Source organism: Apodemus sylvaticus, chromosome 17 (assembly GCF_947179515.1).
Source record: "Apodemus sylvaticus chromosome 17, mApoSyl1.1, whole genome shotgun sequence".
In the NCBI taxonomy this organism is placed as follows: Eukaryota; Metazoa; Chordata; class Mammalia; order Rodentia; family Muridae; genus Apodemus; species Apodemus sylvaticus.
In genome coordinates, this window is record NC_067488.1 from 60,314,638 (window position 1) to 60,337,894 (window position 23,257).

The following is a 23,257-nucleotide window of genomic DNA, read 5'->3' on the forward strand; positions in this document are numbered from 1 at the left end:
GTTAGCCTTAGGCTATGCCTGTTACAGGTCTGCCCGCCTGAGTTCTCTGTCGTCCTGCAGGCAAAATGGCGGTGGCGCGCTCGCAGGCCTGTGCAAAAAAACCTCCTGCCTGGGTTGGCACCCCGATGGCCCCCCGACCCGCCCAGGGCCTGGGTGCAGGCCAACGCCCGTCGGGCTCAGACCACCGCGGTGTTGGCCTCGGATTATGTTTGTGTACCTCAGTCCGATCCCTGGAGTACGGAACCAAGATGGATGCACCTCTCCTGACTGGTGGGAGGCCGAGTTCTGAAGTGGCCTCCGTGCAGGAAAGGCGCCGCACAACTGCAGCTGCTTGCTGCCCGGCTGGTCAGCGAAGGTCAGTGGTCGTGGGCGCAGGGCCTAACTGGTCCCTGTGACGCCTTGGTTCCACTGCTGATGGCCCTTCAGCTGGAGCAGCCACTGCTGCCGCTGCCGCTGCTGCCGCCGCCACCGAAATCCTGTTGTTTTCTTTTGAGGGGGAGGTTTCAAGGACAATACAGGGAGACAGGAAGAGGAGTGAGACTTGTGGTAAATGATGGGAAATTCATAAAGAATCAACAAAAAAGTAAAAAAACATACAAAAAATACAAAATTATTTTATTTTATTTTATTTTATTTTATATCTATGCGTGAGAGACTGCGTGCCTCATGTGTGCCTGGTCCCAACTACAGCCAGAAGGAGATATCAGATCCTCTGGAACTGGAGTTACAGACAGGCTGGGAGCTACCAGGTACAAACTGGAAACAGAACCCAGGTCTTTTACAAAAGTGACTTTAATCATGGAGCCAACTCTCCGGCCTGTAGAATTTAAGTCTATTTCACATGGGTAGAATTACTTACGTGTATGTAATACGCACTAACTGAAGGGTTTTCAGGAGGTCCAAGCATGGCAAACGTGGCTCTGGCAGGCCTTGCCTTTCTCCCATTCCCTCCATCTTGCTAAACTGTTAGATTACACTCCTAAAGCTAGCCACTGAGCTCTATTCCCATATTTGGCCATCCCCAGAGGCTGACTACCAAGGTCTTTCTACCAAAGTATTGAAGTCCAGCAGAATCAGAAGCCCCCTTTTGGCTACCCTAATTAAAATGACCAATCACTATTAAACTTCATCCTAACACAAGGTTTCCCCTTGTACCTTTATAAACTGCCATTTGCCTACTGGCCACATCTGTCCCCTCTCTCTCCAGATGCAGTCTTTTGTTTCTCTGGGGCAAATATCATCCCCCACCCTCCTTGTTTTCTTCCCGCTTTCATATGTATCCTGACTTTGTCTCATATTTATCTCCCTTTGTCCCTCTGGGGCAAATTAATCTCCTTTCTGTTGAGAACTTGGTCTTGGGGTGTCTTGTGTTGACTCTGAGGTCCCTTCACTGAATCTAGTTGAATCTAGTTATCAGAATGATTTGGGCTTCTTCAAACATCTGTAGAACTGTACACAGAAGCCTGACTCTATGTCAGACTCTTCTAGTCTGTCTCCCCCTAGCAAGATGCCCATCCTAAGTTACACCAGCTTCAGTTTTGTAATAAAGCAGTTTTCAGATGTCCATTGGGCATAGAAAGTGGCTTAAAGGCTGTTTTAGAAATACCACATATTTATGTTGCTAATCATTGCTATTTTTCAGTTGATTGCTAGAAAAATGCAGTGGTTTGGATAATAATGGACCCTATAGGCTCATGTTAGAGTACTTGGCCCATAATTGGTAGAACTATTTGAAAAGGATTAGTGGGTGTGGTCTTGTTGGAGTAAATGTGTCACTGGGGGTGGGCTTTGAGGTCTCTAAAGTCCAAGGCAGGCCCAGTCACTCTCTCCATCTCTGCCTGCAACTTGTGGATCAAATGTGAACTCTCAGCTGTTACTCCAGCACCATGTCTGCCTACCAGCTGCCACGTTCCTGCCTGTCCTCTGTCATGATAAAGGTCCCTTTTGTCATGGCATCTCTTCACAGCAATAGAAGAGTAGATAAGATAAAAAAATATATACATTATAAAAAGAGTTTTGAGGGTAAATTATTTAAACATCCCTGTAGGAGCAATATGAACTATATAATAACAATTGCCTAATATATTTGTATTGAAGTACCCCCACAAAACTGCCAACAGAGGCATTATTTTTACTAGGTCAGTATTCCTTTAGACAACTTACATGATTATTGTAATATTACACATATGCACAGCAGAGGAAAAGTTAGGTTTGAGAGAAAAGAATTTCTGAAAAGTGGTAACAAAGCCAAAAGGAGAAAGCAGAAGTTTTGGGATGGAGTCATAGCTCAGTGTTGGAGAATAATATGGAGTGTAGAAGGACCAGTCTCTTCCTACCAATGCAGAACAATCTAAGTCAATCAAGGTAAAACAACCACCATAGTCACACTAGTGTTTAGAAGAATAAAATAGACTAGTGGATTAGAGTTATCTAGGAGAGAAGGGAAAATGAAATATATTTATGTCTATTTTTAATGGTGGAGGCTCAGGAGGTCAAATGTATTTATTCATAGATCCAAGTGTCTGTCTGGGTTGCCACAACTTCAGTATTGTATGAAGACTACAGTGTAGCCTCTGGAGTCCCCCTCCAGGATTTGAGCTGCCGTTCAATCTCATCTGTAAAACAAGAAAGACAAGAAGTGAACCATCATTAGAGAAATGCAAATATATAAACCACAGTGTTACCTCAGACAGGGAGAATGGCTATTATTAATGACCTAAGGTCGCAAGTCTGGTGAGAATGAAGGAAAAGAAAGTGAGTCAAAGTTGGCTTGGGAATAAGATTCATATAGACATCTTAAGATGTCACACAGAGATCTTCAGATAATCAAAAGTAAACCCTCCATGGGAGCCAGCAACCCCACAGCAATTCAAAACAAATTAAATTAGTACATTAAAGAGAATCCTGTGGCTATAGAGATGGCTCAGTGGTTAAGAGCACATACTGCTCTGGTAGAGGACCCAAGTTCTATTCCTAGCATGTACATCATGTAGCATATAGCTCTAGCTATAGGGGATCCACACTGTATTTGGTCTTCATGCACCTCTGCCTCATACATATCCACCCATAGACACAGAGGTAAACACGCAATTAGATATAAAAATAAAATCTTTAAAAGATGTCTGGAATCTTAAATTTGTTGTAGCGCCCTTCACAACAGGAAGGAAACAAGTGGGACCTGTTGATTTATATACAAGTGACAACCATGTGGGGCGTTCATGTAGAGGAAGGCTATTTAGTCATAAAAATAATGAAATCGTGGCAGTTGCAATGGTGTGGGTGGTACTAGAAACCATTATGTAAGTGAAATAAGCCAGGCATAAGATACATACCACATGACCACATGCATCTGTGGACACTAAAACATTGGTATAGACATTGAGTGCAGGACGGTGCTTACTAGAAGCTCGGCCCAGGTCAGGTTTGGGAAAAGATAGAAAATGTCAATCTGTAGTCCTCAAGTACAGGTAGAAAGGAACAAGAAGTTCTGGTGAACCATATATACTTTTAAAAGTGCATTTTGCAGTTCAAAAACTAGAGGAAGAAGACCCTACAACTGAGGAGATGGACATATTTAACCCTCTTCAAGCATTATACAATGTATATATGCATGAGAATTGAGCCACTTCGTTAATAGGCACAACTCTCAGGTTCCTTTGTATCAGTTAAAACATTTAATTTAAATAAAAAGTCTGGATAAAGAATTGAGGGCTGGGGATACAGCTCAGTGTTGGAACACAGACCGAGTGGCATGATCAAGATCCTCAATTCATCCTCTTGTGAAGAGTGGGATGCCCTAGACAAAACAGAAACACAAAAGAACCAAATATCTTATGGCTGGATATGTGATGAAATGTGATGGAATGTGATGAAATCCGTGGCTCAGCCCCCTACACACATCCCAAGCAATCTCTTGATTGAGCAAGTCGTTGTAACTACTTGCCTTACAGCATCACGTTGCTGTTAATTATAGGACAAGAGACAAGGTCCCGAGGGACAAAGCAGAACGGAACAACTTCTGGCTTTATTAGTTTGATCTTTGTATTGTTTTTGAGACAGAGTCTTGCCATTCAGTCCTGGCTGGCCTAGCACTCACTATGTGTTCCAGACAGTTCTGTGGTCTCAGGATTACAGGCTAGTGTCACCCAGGTTAAAAACCTGCAGGGGTTATGCTATCATAGATACAAGGGATTCCGTGTACAGTGAAATCAATCTCTGGAACTAAGCTTGATGTTTTGGGGGTGATGACTAGGTCAGGACCCAGACAGCCTCCTTCAGAGACAGGAGGGGGAATGTAGTTAGAAGAGAGAACATTCAACTTTCTTAGAACTTCAACTCACTAACTGAAGGAGTCTTGCTGTGAATTTAATAATACTGAACAAGAGGTTCTTTTTCACATTAGCACCAAGGCTACTATTCTAGTGGATAATCTCTGGTGAGTATTTTAAGTCTAGTTGCTAGGTATATTTTGAAAGAGGAAATAGAAAATAAAGGTTTTAGATGCTAAATAACATATCTCAAGCTCGTAAAACTCAGAGTCCCCTGGGACCTGTGCTGAACCCCCAACTTCCTATGCCCCTGGGAAGATAGGACCAGAGACGTATAAGCTTCATGAGAAGCAGGCTCATGATGGAAGGGTGGGGTCACGGAGGCCTGCCACCTCTCTCTTCCCTTGAGCGCACATTTGGCTGTTTCACCGTGAGATAAGAACAAATAGAGTATTAAGCTATGGACATGGCCCAGTGGGTAAAGTGCTGCCAACGCAAGCGTGAGGACCTGAGCTCAGATGTCCAAAAGCCATCGTTTTGTAAAAGCCAGATGCCTGTCACCTCAAAGGTGGGTGGACAGAGGAAGATAGCAGGGGCTTAGTGCACTACAGCCATGAGCTCTTGGTTCAGTGAGAGATCCTGTCTCAATCAATCAGTCAATCAATCAATCAATCAATAAGATGGAGAAGTAACTGAAGAAGACACCCTAATGTCATGATTGTTTAATGAGACAGATGAGAGAGAGAGGAGGGAAGAAGGAGGAGAGGGAGGGAGAGAGAAGAGGGAAAGGGGGAGAGGAGGGGGAGGAAGAGGGAGAAAGAGAGAGACACAGGGTGAAGGAATGTGCGCAGGAGCACTTGTGTGTGTGTGTGTGTGTGTGTGTGTGTGTGTGTGTGCGTGCACGTGGCACTCATGTGTGTTTATGATACTTGAGTAAATGCTGAAAGAGGAAATTCAAGAGATGGCAAAATTACTAGAAGTGATGACAGCACATGGTGACAAGTTGCCTCAGGGGAGTTGAGTGCAAAAGCACACGGAACGATTACCCATGTAGAAGAGGCTGAGGGTAAGGGCAAACTTATGAGAGCACCTTCCTGGAGGACAGCACTCTTGGTGGGATGGGTACTGTGTGAAGATCTACTCAGAGTAATGAGGACTTACCCTGAGAAGATGAGAATCATTGCAGGGAGGGGAGAGGTCTGCATTGCATGATGGAACTTGAAAAGTCTAGCTGTGTACTTTTGGGTGCATTTACATAAGTCACTTGTATTATTCTACAACTATATTGTTATATTAAACCACATATGTATTTACAAATGGAAAAAGGTAGATTTGAAGCAACTGATTACACAAAACATTTACTTTATTAAGTCTTCAGTATGACTTTATTAGTATCCAAGGACTAAAAACCTGTATTCAGCTGTGATGAGAAAAATGGAAATTTATCATTCAAGTATAACTAGGAAAGTTTATCTGCAATTTTCTTTACCTTTGCTGTATTAAAAGAAATGAGTTGTGTACTCTTATGTTTCAGAAAGGCAGGAATACTGAAGTATTTGCAAGAAGATTGTCCAAATAGTCTCAAGGTCAAACTACGTGGTATGTGTGTATGAGTGTGTGTGTGTGTGTGAGTGTATGAGTGTGTATGAATATGTGTGTTAGGGTATGAGTGTGTGAGTGTGTATGTGAGTGTATATGTATGTGAGTGTGTGTGTGTGTGTGTGTGAGTATGCAAGTGTGTGAGTGTGAGAGTGTATGTGTGAGTGTGTGTGTATGTGTGAGTGTAACATACATTTTTGTGTTATGTTTGCCCTATATTTTGTCATCTTAAACATTTTCTCCTGCTAAAATCATTTTAAATAATTGTGACAGCAGCTATAATTTCTTTTATGTCAGTATTATTTACCAGGCCATTTACACTTACCATAACTAATTTCTTTACACTTACCATAACTAACATCTGCAGCAATCCTGAAGGGAAACTGTTCCTTCCTGCCCTTGATCACACACAACTATAAATGTTAGTGTGAGAGCTTGTGCCAAAACTTACCAGGCATTATTTCTAATGTATATTTTTTATAGGGCCTTGGGGGAGATCGAACCCAGGGCCTTTCACACGCCAGGGAAAACACTCTGCTGCCTGGTTCTACCCCCATGATAAGAGAGTCCAGTGGCAAAAGTGAAGTCTGTGAAAGCCCCCTACTTCTGGGCCAAAGGAGCAGAATAAACTAGTTCTGCTGCTTTTTATCTTTACCTGAATTCACAAAAACAAACTTATCAGAAGCTGAGTGTTCTCCAGAGACCTGGGGCAGGTTGGTTGCCTTCTCCGGGTGCTTTATCATTAGCTAGGCGGAGCGTGAGCTGTGTATCTGATACTGCCATTTCAAAATACCTTGGCATTTAACTGTTTCTTCAAGTTCCTGAAATTTCAAGCGCACACTCTCTTCTCACTGAAAGCTACTTTCTTCCCATAAAACAGAGCCATCCGTCATCCAGTCAACAAGTATTTATTAAGCACTTGCGAAGTGAAGTGCTCAGCACACAATGAATGCATTTTTCTGAAAATCCTGATGCAATCAGACTACACTTTGCTCTGTTAAAGGCGGCAATGTCCATGACTTTGTGTTTTTCTGTCTTAGGATGTTTTAGTTTCCTGGCAGTAGCAAAATCTATATAGGATCATAGTTGTTTGGTTGACTGTTCCAACAAAAATATTCAGCTGTGAGCTACAAACTAAACAAGAAAGAGTGTTTAGGTGTACAGTTTAAGAAGCCTAAAATACTTTAACATGAAGGCTGTTCTTGACCCTGGGGCCTTTTCAGTAGGGCACGTGACACTGTACCTGTGCGTTTAGATGGACGGTGGAAGATGGTCAAGTGGGAACCAGCCTTTGATATTGGCCTGTGTGAATAAAAGCGTGTTTGTTTGCACTCCTTTTCACAAGGCTTCGGTCACATCGGGAATGAATACTTCCCCAAACAAATGATACCAAGAGGTAGCATTAACAATAGCAGGAGGAACCTGTAGTTCAAATCTCTCCACAAGCCTCTCTCCTGAGATGCCAGTTACTGACCCAGAACATCTTTTCAGTTTGGAGTCAGATATATAAAAGAAAAATGAACCGACTGTTTCACAGTTTGCTTTTTTCCTGAGAAGTGACTGGCACGTTGGTGGATTCTGTGACTGAGTGACACCCCCTTCAAGGCCTGGTGATGTGCCTACCTGAGATGACCAGGGAAGGAGCGATAGCTACTGTCTCCCTACTGGAGTTTGGATTGTCTTCTCCTTTTGCTACTGAGGAAGGTCTCCTGTAACTTTGATACAATCTGCCATCGCTCCACTAACACACTCTTCTCCTGTGCCCTCTCTAAGGCTTTGCCACACCCTGAAGAGGAAGCAGTAGTGTGGCAGGTAATCTTCCCTTTGGAATGACGTCATTTAGAATCACCTAGGGAACTGCTCTGCTTTCTGGCTGGCCGTTATGTAAACCACCCCGTTTTGCCATCCCTACCCACCATTACTGGTTCCAAAGCTGCCACTAACAGTGACGAGGAAAGTAACTGATACAGGGATAGAGGAGATGCTTCTCCTCAAAGAAAATCTTGTTTTTCATCTTCCTTCCTTGTCCATTCATAGGACTATGAATCTTGACAGGGTTGCTAAAGGGTCTGGGAGCCCACCAGATGGCTAGACTCTGTTGTGTAGGAGGTTCTTCCTTCACAGAAACATTCCATTTACCAGGGAAGCTCCTCAACAGAGAAGGGAAACAACTCAAAGTACCTTCAGGAAGTCCATGAAACAGACCAGATTCACTAGGCCCCTCCCTCCCACAGAATAACAAAGACAGTGAAGCTGCAGAGAAGACTCTGAGACCAGAGCAGCTTTAGAAAAGGGACAGACTCCACCCACACCCCAACACTGGCCAAGCTGCCTAGAAGAGTTGTAGACCAATTAGTCACTTGGAAAGGGCACTCTCCAATCTATTGAGCTGCCTGCAGGCTATGCAACATGCTCCAGGCCCTGGCTTGGTGAGCTGACAGCCATGCTTAGCAACACAACTGTCTCTGAGTTGGTCCCGCTCCTGTAAATTACTCCTCACTCATGTCCCTGACAATAATCCTGCCACCCCCCCCCCAAACTACTTTACATTAAGTCTGTCATTGGTTCCCTCTCCAGGGCGAGTAGATGTGTGTGCTATGTTTCCCCAAGAAAAGTTTTGTTATACAACATGCCCCATGCAAGGAAACTTGAACTTTGGCATATGCAAGAACTAAGTTCACGTTTCCAGGACTGGGCTGGAGGTGTGTGAAGATGGCATTGAGGTGCTGGAGGCACCAATGCGATAGATGTAGAAAGTTCATGAGAGAGGCCTATGTCCCAGGGCAGTCTACCATGTGAAGCCATTTTGGTTACCACCATAGTATGGCATCTATGGTCACTCAAGCCTTCTGTGCTCACATTCTTGTGTTGCATTTGACTTTATTCATCTTTTCAACATGTTTTGGCAATTTTGTAAGGAAAATAAAGTTTTGTAATTTATATCTACTGGGACATGAATTCAGAGTAGGATGTGAAAGAAGAAGAGCTTAGATCATCTCCTCCACGTTTGGAAAGATTACTTGTCACGCTTTCTACGTTGATTGTGTAGCTTCATTCATTCAATAAATATTGATCAAATCCTAATGTATTCCAAACATAGGTCCACATTCTCTTCAGGGAGCTTATTATTAATGGGAAATAAATAGTAAGGAAGCAAATATAATTACACATAAAAAGGAAGTGATCTTTAGACACAGGAAACACCCAGAAAATGTATTTTAAGGACAGCGATAGCAACAGGAAACCCTTTCTGCTAGGGGACTGGAGAAATGCTGGACTTGAGATTAAATGCAGTACTTCTATTGAGTCCATACGAAGCAAATAGTCTGTCACTGATCAATACTCCACCCCTTAAATGTTTTATTTTTATCATTATTATTTTTAAAAGGGAAACAGAAAGTTAAGTTCTCCATGTAGGCCTTGACCTTGTGATCCTCCCACCTAAACCTTCTGAGCAGCCAAGATTGCACTAGGTCTGGCTAGTTAATGGTTTGATAGGGGCTTCCATTACAAACATAACGAAAGTGTTAACAGAGGCAGGAAATCAAAAAGGGTCTTGGCAGTGGGTTTCCCAGGGGGCCTTTCTGTGCTGTACGGGGCCTCTCTTCTGCTTGAATCCTCAGGTGTTTTTCCTTGGTGCACGGGCTTTCCTCTCCCTCTGTGTCCTAACAGCATAAATATACCTGTGGAGCTGCATTGGGGACTCTCCTCATTCTACAGGCCCCCTTCCTGAGCCTTCTCCATGACCGGCACATTCTGAAGTGTGGGGTAGAGTTTCACACATGAGTTTTGGATAAGGGGCAACATTTGCCTGTAAGAGCTAGTATGGGGTTGGTATAGTCATTGTCTCCACAAATAAGATGCAAGGCGATAAAATAATTTACATGAGATTTAAATTCCAATATCTGTGCATTTAGCCTTCACATGCACAGTTTAAAAGTCTATCGACCAAGGAAATCAGACAAATGCAGATGGGTGGTGTGATAATAGAGCGTGTGGCAAGATGTGGGTGCTTTGGATCCTAGTCCCAGAGTTCCTAGGTGAAGCTGTGCCCAAACTGAATACTCTTTGCAATTTTAAAAACAAAGAAATAATGAATAAAACCATAAAAGTAAACCTCCCCTGGTCAGGCATGGCAGACATCAGCAGATAGGTCATCCCAGTTTCTTGGTGACTCAAAAAGCCAAAACCCAAACCAGCCCACTAGCAAAGACCCTTGGTCATTACCAACTAAACTGATTTTTTGTTAAAATAAAATATACATGTATGTATTAGTGTGTGTGTATGTGTGTGGTGAGTATGTATATGTGAGTATATATATATTATGTACATATATATGACTGTATATGTGTCAGTGTATGTGTGAATGTGTGTGAGAGAGACAGAGAGACAGTATGTGTGTGTGTGTGTGTGTTCAAGCCATGGTATGCTATAGAGGTCAGAGAACAACTTTTAGGACTTTTTTAGGACTTTTTTCTCTCCTTTATGTGGGTTCTGGGATCAAACTCATGTCACCAGCCTCAGTGGCAAACACTTTTCCTAGATGAAGACCTATTTCTTAGCACCCTTACAGGTTGTGGCCCATGTTTGAAAACATCCCTTTACTAAAGCCGCTGTAGCCCAATGTGAACTGTTAGTGAGTCTGGCTTTGTTTTGTGGTCATCATGTACCCAGACATAATTCACAAAGTTACATTTTCTTAAGATAAGGACTCCAAGTGTGTGATATTTTCCTTTGTTCTTTGTCCTGCTCTGGGTGCCAGTAACCCTTTGCTCCTGTATCTCAAATGGGAGTGTAAAGACACAAGAACTAAGAGCAGGGTGGTTGAGGGTCCCTTTAGGGTTTTTCTTCTGCATTGGTGAGCTCTGCAGGTCTCCTGCTTCACACTGCTGTATGAGTTTAAACTTAGCACATGAGAGATGGAGAGAATAGTGGGTTCCCAGTGTTTCTTTTCTTCCTATTCCTTTTCTTACCTTCACGTCATTCAGTCTCTTCTTTCCATCCCTTCCTTCATAATACATAAATATTACTGATGCATAGGAAGCAAAAATATGAATAGAAATAAAATTTTTAAAAAAAATTAAAAACCAAACAGATCTACTTATAGACAGTGAGTAACCCTCAATACATCAACTTGGTCAGTGAAGAAGAAGAGCTTATTGGATATTGGTTTCCTACTAAAATTCTCTATCAAAGTCTCTTATCTTAGGAAATCTATCTATCTATCTATCTATCTGTCTGTCTGCATGTCTCTCTGTCTGTCTGTCTATCCATCCATCCATCTGTCCATTCATCCATATGCATACAATAATAATTAGTAGAAGAGAGGGCATGAATCAAAGGGCATGAAGAGCAGGGAAGGCAATATGGGAGAGTTTGGAAGGAGGGAAGGGAGAAAATGTAATTATAATATCAAAAGTAAAATTAAAGGAGAAATCCTTTAAAATAGAATGTATCAAACAATATAGAATATCAGAACACAAAGATAAAGTAGAAGGCTTAGACCATCCAATCAAAGGATATGGAACACACACACAACCATACCTCCACACACACAGAGATACACACACAAACACCTATAAGACACACATAAACACACAACATACATACACAGACATTCATACATTCACACATACATACACACATGTATTGTAGAGAATGGCAAATGGAGCCCGTGTACCTATGGAGGAAGGCTACCTTTGGGGGGGGGGGGATGGAGGCCTTGATCTGGTCTTGATCCTGTGGGGCGGAGGCCCAAGTACCTGCTAAGGAAGGTGGGGAAGTCCTTGGTCCTTTCTGTCGGCTGGGAACATTACAAGGCCTGTTCCATTTCTCCACAATGGCAGGTTTCAATAAAAAGAGACAGCTCATGACTTTAACGCTTTATTGTAGAGAAATAAAGTGAGAGAGGGGAAGTAGATAAGTAAAAGCCTGCCGTGACCACATGGGAAGAGGGAAAAGAGAATAGAAAAGAGAAAGATAAGAGAAACAGAGAGAGAAGAAAAGAGAAGAGAAGAGAGAGAGACGCAAGAGAAGGGCAAGAGTGAAGGGTGAGGGAGCGAGGAGGGGCTGAGCTGGCCCTTTTATAGTGGCCAGGCCATAGCCAGGTAACTGTGGGGCAGGGAAAACCTGGCTGTAGCCAGGTGAATGTGGGGGTGGAGTCCAGCCAGAACACTAGGGACCTGGCCCTATGTGACTGATGGCCACAGGGTTATGTCCAACAATGTATGTGCATGCATACACACACAGACATTCCTACATTCACACACACATTCCTACACATGTACATACATGTATATGCATGCACACACACACATATAGTCACTCACTCACTCACTCACTCACTCACTCACTCACTCAGGAAATGATACACCAAACTTTGTCCAGAAAAGCAGGGAGACCATCTTTACTCTCCTGCCTGTCCGCCACTGCAATTCCTCCAGTCCCGTTTCCAGTCCTGTAGTGGGTCACTAGCAAGGACCCATCCTCTCACTCGGCCTTGGTTCCCTGGGGACTCCACTGAACTTTGTAGTGTGCCCAATTTTCCTCCTTCATGAAGAAACTCTCAGTCCCCTGAAGACATCCTCAGCCCACTTCTAATTCATCCTTTTTACTTCATGTCACTGTCAAATAACTAAAACCATCCTCTACCTGGGTCCCCCAGTAGCCACACCTGGGAGCTACTCAAGGTGATTCACATCATCCTTCCTGTCCTCCATTGGCACTTTCCCATTCTCACCCTTACCCTGGTAACAAGTTGCTTACAGGTGCCTCACCTCCTACCTCAGCTTCATTCTCTGGAGACTCCAACTCTTGGTGCAGACTCAGGACCCTTTTAAGCCCTTTCATTCTGTCTCTCCAAATAATTCTTTGGTTTCTTGTATCCCACTTAGAGTTCCCCTCTTCCAGATACACCTTCAGTTCTCTGTGGACCCCACCTCTTGCCGAGAACAGGATCCCCCCTTAGCTCTTTCATGAAGTCTGTTTCAATATTCTTTCCTAAACCTCCCATATTTCTCTGTGTTACCACCCAGCATGCAGAAGTACTCCATGTCAGGCAACACATAGCCACATCACTTTCCTAAGATTCAGATAGGGCCTGAGAAAACACCCAACAAAGGGAAGAAGAGATATCAACATCTAGCATCACCATCATGCTCATCCCTGATTCCCAGACACCATCACATAAACACAATCATTACCATCAAAGACAATATGTCTCCACCAAAACCCAGTAACCCAACTACAGTAGGCCCATAGAAATGCAATATATCTGAGTACAAGTCAAGGACTTTAAAAAAGCCATTATGAATAATTTAAAGATCCTTACAGAGTATATGACTAAATCCCTCTGAACTCCGTGAAAACACAAACAGTGGAAAGAAATGACAAAAGCCACTCAAGGCAGGAATGTAGAAATAGAATCACCAAAATAGAAGACAAAATTGAGCTAAAACTGGAAGAGAAAAGAGATAAAATAGAGATTCAGAGATGAGGCATTAAAGGCAAGATAAAGAAATGGATACCCAAGTCACGGAAAGTATTAAATTTTAAAAAAAGGAAATTTGAGACACTATGAAAAAACAAACTTATGGATAATAGAAAGAGAGGAAAGAGAAAAAATCCAGGCCAAAGGCACAGAAAATATTATCAACAAAATCACAGAAGAAATTTCCTTAATCTGAAGAAGGAGGTACATATAAAGGAGCAAGAAGCATACAGAATACCAAATAGATTGTCCCAGAAAAGAAACTCCACGAAACACATAATAATCAGGTCACTGAATGTATAAAATAAAGAAAGAATATTAAATGATGGAAGGAAAAAGATCAGAAGCATACGCGTGCAAAGGAAGATGCATTAGAATAACACCTGACTTTTTAATGGATACCCCAAAGGCCAGAAAGGTCTTGGCAGATGTTCTACAAACTTTGTCAGATCACAGATGCCAACCCAAACTACTATAATCAGCAAAACAATCACTCATAATAGTTTTCACCAGGAATTAGTATAGCCAGTGGCTACTCAATACCAAAAGGCTAGCCCTAAAAACATACATACCATACAAGCAACATTATACTGACTGAGCAGGTTATAGGTTATATTTAGGAATATATGTTGGATATTTATGTCAGTTGAGTGGTAGGAGAGGCTTTCCAGGCTGCAGAGTCCCTTTGTAAATTTTGTATACTTTGTAAACCCTCAAGGCAGGAAAGTGGCCAGCCACCTCCCCACTGAGGAATTTCCAGACTGTATAACTGTCACAAAGGTCAGCTCCAGCCCCTCAACCTGACCCTCCCCAGATTATGCTAATTTTAAGTGAAAAGTGTGAACAAAACCCATAGGAAAACCCACAAATCACTGAACTTCTGACAAAAACCCACCAATCCCTGAGTAGAAAAATCCACCAATCCCTGAATAGGAAAACTCACCAATCTCTAAGCTCCCCCAAAGTCATGCCTTGAAATCCCATGAATCCTCACCCTGGAAACTTCTACCCTAGGAAGCTCCGCCCCCAAGAGCTCCAAGCCCTATATACGCACTGCACTCTGTCCAATTCCCAGCCGTCTGCTCCCTCCCTAGAGCAGAGGCAGCTACTTCTGGATTCGTCCCTCCACAGCCTGGCCCCTCCAAAAAATCTCTTTTAATGAGATTTGCTGACTTTTGTGACTCATTCATCAGACGACAAGAAACAATGAAGAGAAGAAAAGAAGAGACATATCAGGGCTGAGGTTCATTAACTCCTCAGCTCAGCCCCGGATACCCTCCCCTAGGAGCAGCACTGTCACTGCTGAAGAGACTTCCTCTCAGAGATATGTGGTTCCTGGGCTCCTGTGTCTCAGGATGACCTTCCGTTGGAACACCATACCATCTTAGAGCTGTGTAGTCCCTAGGCTTCAGAGTCCCAGGACACCTTTCCATCCAAGGAGAAAGACCAACACTGTATATGTCTAGACATATAAGCAAGCATGCATATACATGTACATATACACCATAAATTAAATGCACTGTACAGATCTCACATACACACACATATATTATATATAATATATACATATATATACACACATATGTGTAATAACAATAAAAAGAGAGGCCTTGGATTTGAAGGAGAATAAGTACAGTATATGGGGTTTAATTTCAGAAGGAAAGGGGGGTAGAGATGTGGTGATTATAATCTCAAAAATAAAATAAGAAATCAAAAGCAATAGTAATAAAAACATTTTATTTAGCTCAAAAATATTTGCACAGAACAGCACACAAGCCCAGTGCCCAATATAACAACACAGAATTTAAAGCCACCCATTCAATTACCTATGCCTCCTCCCCACACTTTTCCTTCTTTTCTTTGCTACAGTATGTTATGAGGAACAATATCCATTCTATTTTAGCTCTACATATAAATTTCTAAAATTGTATGTGTCTCTGTATATAATATTTGTTTTCACTTTGAAAAGCAAAGAGGATTTCAGAAAATATTGCACCTACACTGCTGACAGCAGGCTTTGAGAGGAAGGTCTGCCTGGAAATTCTACCATTGTGACTTGAAGGATGTATTAGAAATATTTATAGTGCTTCTCCATTCCGAGTAAATCAGCCGCTCAAAGGTACGTCTCTAATGCTTATGGCAGTGCCGATTGAATCATCCCTTTTGTTTTCATGTTTAGATTGTAAGGAGAAAGTAGCATTTTCAGAGCTGAATATCACTTGGAACCAGCTCCCTCCCTAGGAATGAGTGACATGAGAAATTAAAGTTTTAAATAGCTGTGCATCACCACAGGAAGTACAAGATGTGAGTTAGTTATGCATATAGTACATGTGTTTTAAAGAGGAAGTAAACAAAAGTGAAAGTCAAGGAACACAAATATTTTCACTTATAGGACCTGTGTTTTTCTTTGAAAACCATAGTGTTGAGTGTTTTCTTGATTTTAAAAAAAAAAAATCATGGCTTAATATATTTCCTACTATGTATCTTCTTTTAACTGTAAAGTTAGTAAGTAAATGAGTTGCAGAAACAAATTAGTTGAACACACACAAATAACGATATCTTATGCCCTCAAATCACATAATACAATATCATGTATTATCTATCATGGCTTGGCTCTTACATGCTCCCCAAAGGTTCTTGTTTGGAAGGATGATCTCCATCTAGCTGTTTTTAGGTGGCAAGTTTAGGACAGCAGTTCTCAACCTGTGGGTCATGACCCTTTGGGATTTGAAGAAACTATTCACAGGGGCCACAAATCAGGTATCCTGCATATTAGATATTTACATTAAGATTCATAATAGTAACAATGTTACAGTTATGAAGTAGCAATGAAAATAATTTTACTGTTTGGAGTCACCACATGAGGAACTATATTTAAAGTGTTTCAGTATTAGGAGGGGTCATTTAGTAGAAGGAAGTGAGGTTTCTGGGGGTGTACTCTTGAAGGATATTGGAGACTCAACCCCTCCTTTCTCTTCTTACTTCCAGACTTCATGAAGGTTACAGTTTCTCCTGTAGCCATGCTCACAGAATCAGATATCACAACAACCACAGACAGAAACTTATGAGAGTGTGTGTCAAAGTAGAAGATTTCTTTTCTAGCTGGTTATCTTCAAGTCTCATTCTAGCAGTGGAAAACTAGAAACACTATTCTCGTTCATGTCATGATGCTAGTTAACCATTAATAATTTTTTTGTTACATCCTTTTCCTTTTTGTTCTGTTTCATATTATCTTTTATCATGCATGCTCTCTTGAAAAATAGTTTCATTCCAATTTTTAAATTTGGAATGTAAACAAAGAATATAGAAAATAAAAAATTATAATAAAAAATCAGAGGAAAAAAAAGAAAAATAGTTTCATTGAGATGCAGTCCACATACCACACTCTGCTGGTCACCTAGTAAGAGGAAACCTCAGCTGAGGAATCATCTCCATTAGACTGGCCCATGGGCATGTCTGTGGGGCTACTGTATTGGCTGAGAAGTGATGTGGGAGGGCTCAGTTCACATTGGGTGGGACCATCCTTGGAAAGATAGTCCTGGGTGCTGTGTAAGAAAGCAGCTGGAGCAAGGCCTGGGGAGAAAGCCAGCAAGCTGCATTTTTCCATAGCTCCCTGCTTCACTTTCTGCACTCGGGTCCTACCTTGAGCTCCCATGTTGGCTTCCCTTGGCAGTGGACTGTAACCTGTATGCCAAATAAACCTTTTCTTCCCCAGATGACTTTGGGTTTGGATGCTTATCACAGTAACATAAAGCTATCTGGGACATACCCCATTCACCTACGTAGAACATCAGCCGTTTCAGTACATCCACACGTATGTTCAGCCACTGCCATAGTAAAGTTTAGAAGGTTTTTATCGCCTCTAAATTTGCCTGCGCTGGTGTGGTGGTGATTCTATAGTCCCAGCATTCAAGAGGCCAAAGTAAGAGTAAGTGATTTGGGGCCAATCAGGATTATGTGGTGAAGTCCAGGCTCACAAAATCAAACAGAAGCAGAAACAAACACCCTGAACCCCCTCCCCACCCCCAAAACCCTATTGTTGGTAGAATTTATTACTCATACACACCAATCTCCCAGATCAATCATATTGATTAAGAACATGTACCAGAGGCCTGCCCCCAAGCCAATACAGCGGAGGCATTTTTTTTCAAATGATCCTAGCTTTCATAGACACAAGACTAGCCAGCACACATTATTGCAAAGCAATTAATCATCCAATCGATCTCTCTACCTCCTAGGCAGTGACAAAGCAGATGAGTCCCAAATAGGACCATGCAAGTTTTCTACCCAAGGAGACCAGCAAGAATAGCTAGCGGGTTCTTAAATCTAGCCTTTCTAAGTTCAACAACTCGAGACCAACAGAAGACACATTTCCTCGTTCCTACAAAAAACATCCCAGGCATGTCACTGTAGCAATGGAGGGTGAATTTCTAGTGTTTGCCATGGCGTCTTCAGTGCCTACACAGTGTTGACAGAAACTGAGGATATGTTTGTTGATGAAAAGCAAACAGGAGAAAACAGTGGGAGAATAGTAAGCTTTGCCTGCCGTGTAATTTGCAAATATGCTCTTAGGTTTTTACGAGATAACGTTTCAGCCTATTTTTAAGCACAGACTTTTTAAAGTTCTTAAATTCAATTAAACAGAGGAGTAATCTTTACAGGGAGCTTTAAAAATGTATACCAGAAAAGCACTTCTGCATTTTTTTTCTGTTTTACACATGGTTCTTTCATCTACCTGAAAGTGATTGTGATGTTTAATTTGAGGAACCTGACCCTTATAATAATTTGTGATTATTTTCAAAATTGCATTTAATAAGTTGCTTCTTCCTCATTGATTCACAATACTTCCTCAGTTGCCGCACGTCCTCACAGACACCTAATGTGCATCAGATCCGTCGACCTTGTTCAGTTAGTTAATACTCCTTGCGACAGCACTGTCTACTTTGTTTTTCTATTTCTGCTTTCTCACAAGATTTAATATTTAGTAGGTCAAATCTTCCATATTTTTTTTTATTTTTCAATTAAAAAAAGTTCTACCATACTTGCTTCTCTAGATGATGTAGAACAGGCTGATCAATATATGGAGAGGAGGCCAGGAGGCAGCTCCCTTCCATGGTCTCTGCTTCAGTTCCTGCCTCCAGGTTCCTGCCTCCAGGTTCCTGCCTCCAGGTTCCTGCCTCCAGGTTCCTGCCTCCAGGTTCCTGCCTCCAGGTTCCTGCCTCCAGGTTCCTGCCTCCAGGTTCCTGCCTCCAGGTTCCTGCCATGAGTTTCTGCCCAGTGTTGCTTCAATGATGGATTGTAATATATGTAAGTTAAATATGCCAAATTAAAAAAAATCTAAGTTGCTTTTGGTCATGGTGTTTTAACACAATAGTATGAACCTAAATGAGACACTCATAAAAACACACTGTGTTGGTTGGTTTTGTGTGCCAAGTTGACACAAGCTGGAGTTATCACAGAGAAAGGAGCCACCCTTAAGGAAATTCCTCCATGAGATCCAGATATAAGGCATTTTCTCAATTAGTGATCAAGGGTGGGAAGGCCCATTGTGGGTGGTGCCATTCCTGGGTTCTCTAAGAAAGCAAGCTGAACAAGACAGGGGAAGCAAGCCAGTAAAAAAATATCCCTCCATTGCCTCTGCATCAGTTCCTGCTTTCTGACCTGCTTGAGTTCCAGTCCTGACTTCCTTTGGTGATGAATAGCAATGTGGAAGTGCAAGCCCTTTCTTTCCCAACTTGCTTCTTTGTCATGATGTTTTGTTCAGGAATACAAACCCTGATAAGGCACACACAATTTTTTAGAAATGGGATTGAAATAGAAGTACCCTGAATGGAAGAATAATGCTTCTCCCAGATACCACAGGTATAAGTGATTCCCCATGCTAGGTGTCAGATAACTCCCTTTGAGTTGTTGGTCAGAATTGTCCCAGAGACCATCCAAACAATAATGGTACTTCCATTGTCCTTGGTTATTCACAAGAACTGGACAGTTCCATCAACCGTGGACCAAGCATCCAAACCTACAAGCCTACAGTAGTCATTCTCATTGGAGTCACCAGAGTCACTCACACTCCAACAAATGGATCCATACTCATACAGGACTCACTAGGCTCAATTGGTTTAAAAACAACAACAACAACAACAACAACAACAAACAAGAAACAAAGAGAACATGAAACTGAGACGTAGACTTTTTGGGGGAGGTATTTCAACAGTAGTTGCAGGAGGAAAGATATATATACATTATATACATTTATGAACATTTCAAATACAAATAAAAATACCAAATTCAAAAAATTGAAATCTACCAAGTAACTCTCCTTATAGATAGGCTGTGTTTATTATAAATTCAGTTATTCAAAAGTACAAGCAACATAAACACTGGAGTAGACAAAAGTCTATGTCAAGTATCAGAATATATGCTGTACTTTTCTTAGAACTATGCCAGGTTTAATGAATAATTATAACAATCATTTTTCACATCCTTTCCAGACATTGTACTAGGTACTCACCCATGTTAGTATTTATTACTGTTAATTTCATCACAGGGTGATGGTGAATTTTTATTATATCATTATAATGTATAATCATAATACCTTGTGATGTCATGATTAGATCTACTTTTGTCTACCTTTTCCAAAGGTCTTATAATCTATGATAGAACTGGCATATTGTTTTGTCATTTTTCTTATGTTCTTAGGCTGAGACAAAGATACCTGTGGGGTCTGCTTTAATTTGAAGCTCAATGGTTTAAAATAGCTATAAAGAGAATGTTTTGTTTCCTTTTTACTAAAACGTCAAGGCACATATTTTATTATGTTTTATTTCTGCCCAACACTCATTTTCATAAATATCAGTTTGCAAGCTCTTTGGATAGTGTGATAATTTTCTGTCTGCTGCTACATTTCCAGTGCTTTGCCAGGATTCTCAGTTGTATGGCTTGAAAATTAAGAGATGTGTTTATTTTTTTACCATGTTTATCAAGTGTGTGTGTGTGTGTGTGTGTGTGTGTGTGTGTGTGTAGGGGTCTTAAGGAAACAACTTCCCCAAAATTTTGCTATATTTATTTGCTTTAATCAAGAACATAAGTTGATTCCTGTCATTTCCTTCAAGTTCAAGGTCAAAGAATCAGTAGGTTTGGTGAGGGTGTCTTTAGGACATCTTCTGTGGGGAGAGACATCATGTTTGCACATGCACAAGGCCAAAGTGCAAAGAGGACAAAGTCCCGAAGTCCCTTCAGTGTAGCACCGGCTGGTCTTAACCTGGCCATTCTCCTGTGGTATGTTGTTTAGCACTGTGTGCCACAGCCACTGTCTAAACTCTCGCTTTGAATGGAACTTTCATTTAGAAGTTCCAAGTATAGTAGTTAGAAATGGTGAGTTACAGGGCTTCACCGTGTCACTTAGCATTAAGTGTTCAATCTCATCTAACAGTGTGTGAAACTGCTTCCTCCCAGAGAGAACTGAAGCTAATGACACACCATGTTGTGTCAGCAGCCCCCCACAGAGCTACGAGTTTATCATCCAATGAAGAAGATGGAGACATGAGAAGCACCTTCAGTCACACAGGCTACCCACACTGAATGCCATGCGCCCTCACAGAGGACAGACCCTGTGGTCATTGGTGTAAATGACAGGACAATGAGAACCCACAGGACAGCACAGAGGTACCTTACAGGGCAGAGCAAACACAGCATTTATACACTGTTTCTTCATTGCTTTCCGGGGTCTTACATTGTCTCCCAGCCTTGTCTTCAACTTGGATTTCTTGGTTTTCCTGGTACTGGATATATAAGGGTACACCACTACACTCAGAAGTCCTAATAGGCTCATTAGCAGGCCGTGTCACTTCTCCAAAGGGGATTCACTGAAGCTTGGCCTGCTCTTGTATAACAGGAGATTAGATAAATTAATAAGCTAATATAAATGAATACAAACTCCCCAAATCAAATTTGCCATGCTTTGTTTTGCTTTGTATGCCTGAGTACCAAATCCAGGTGTGCTAAATAAGTGTCTACCACTAAGCCACACCCCAGCCTACCCTGTCCCCTGGTAAATCAGTTTACTCCCTAGATAGTTATGACATTATTGGTTCTGTTGTTGAGTTTCTTGAGTCAAGCTCTCACATCTCAGGCTTTCCTGGAACTCACTACTGTAGCCCATGCAGCCCTTGAAACCTTCCTGCCTCAGCCTTCCAAGTGCTGGCATCACTGGCATGCCCCACGACAGCTTGTAGACGTAAGGGTACCTGTAAAGGCCACCTTTGTATCACCAGGAAAGCATGGCTTGAGATGACCTTTCAACCTAGGGATTGCTCCTGAGCGTCCTCTAAATGCCAGGTTCAAACTCTGCTTCACACTGTGGCTATCAGTCCAGCTGAATAAAACAGACTTTCCGTACAACTACCTTGAATAGACAAAACACTCCTTGGAATCCTCCTACCCCTTGCAACCTGGATCTCAGTTACCAGCAAGGCAGAAGCTTCTGTTATCGTGTCATATTTAGGTCATTTAAAATTTCAAATGTTGATAGGTTTAGTTGATAGAAGACCTGATTTTAGCCTAATCAGTTAGGAGGAATTAGGTTTTTTTTTTTATTGTTGAGCAAATCTCCTGGCAGGTAAGGGTCAAAGTTGTTAGAGCTCTGAGCTGTGTAGTTCTGAGAGGGCTGTATGCTTTTGGTAGCATCTAGTAAAATAATCAGTCTGGTTGAGTAATGTGTGTGTGTTTGTATGTGTGTGTGTGTGTGTGTGTGTGTGTGTGTGTGTGTGTGTGTGTGTATGTGTCTTAGCTGTATAGTTCTGAGAGGGTTGTTTGTCTTTGGTTGCATCTAGTAAAATAATCAATCTGGTTGAGTAGTGTGTGTGTGTGTGTGTGTGTGTGTGTGTGTGTGTGTGTGTGTGTGTGTCTTAGCTGTATAGTTCTGAGAGGGTTATTTCTATGCACTTCTGGCTGCCCCCACTTGAGTTTATAGCCATATTCCTGCCTCAGCCTTCCACGTTCTCAAATTGCAGATGTGTGCGTCACCAGGCCTATTTTTAAACTGGGTAATTTCCAGAGTCAAAATACTTAAAATATAAACATACGACAAAAGTCAAAGTAAGTTTCCCCTTTCTTGTTTCACACAGAAGTGTGTCTAAGGTGCTCCACTGAGGGGTGTAGAGTGTTGGTCAAAGGAAGCAAATCCCAGCAGGTGGGATGTGGGGAACAGTGTGTCTCTGAGGTCACCAGGGTCCAGGCTGCTCAGGCTCTTCTGCACAGCAGTGCTGGAGAACTTGCTTGGGCTGTGGAGTGACTGCTCACCTCCACTAACTCTCTGAGGAGCTCTTCTTTTTCCTGCTATGTTTTGTGTATACACTACTACAGCTAGTGGTTCACCAGGGAAATCATCTCTGATCTGTGAGTCCACTAGCTTACACCTCAGTAAGCAGTGAAGGGTTTTATGAGCCCTACATGATATTTATAGAGGACGACAACAGTTCCTAGTATGGTCCCTATCTTGAAAAGCTTCTTCCTGGCCTCACTCTGGCTTCACTTCCTTTATTGCAATATCAAATACACCCATTTCAGCAGCGCAGATCCACTTCTGTGTGAACTAAGAAAGGGGAAATTTCTGCTTTCAACTTGGGCTTGTTATTAGTGCTTAATATTTTGAAAGGGGTGTCTGCATTGAGAAATCAGATTGATTATGGAATAAGGCAGACTTCTCCAGTGAGTCAGAGTTAGACTAGTCTTAGTTCTGTAATGCTGTCTGCCAAGCACTGAGATGGCATCCATTGTAGTTGTGATCTGGTACCTCAAGCAATGGCCTGTTGGTGCATTGACGACTGCCCATTGCTAGAAAGGACCATCTCCAAGTGATAAAGTTACAGATTTAAATTCCATCTTCACTACTTTCTAAGAC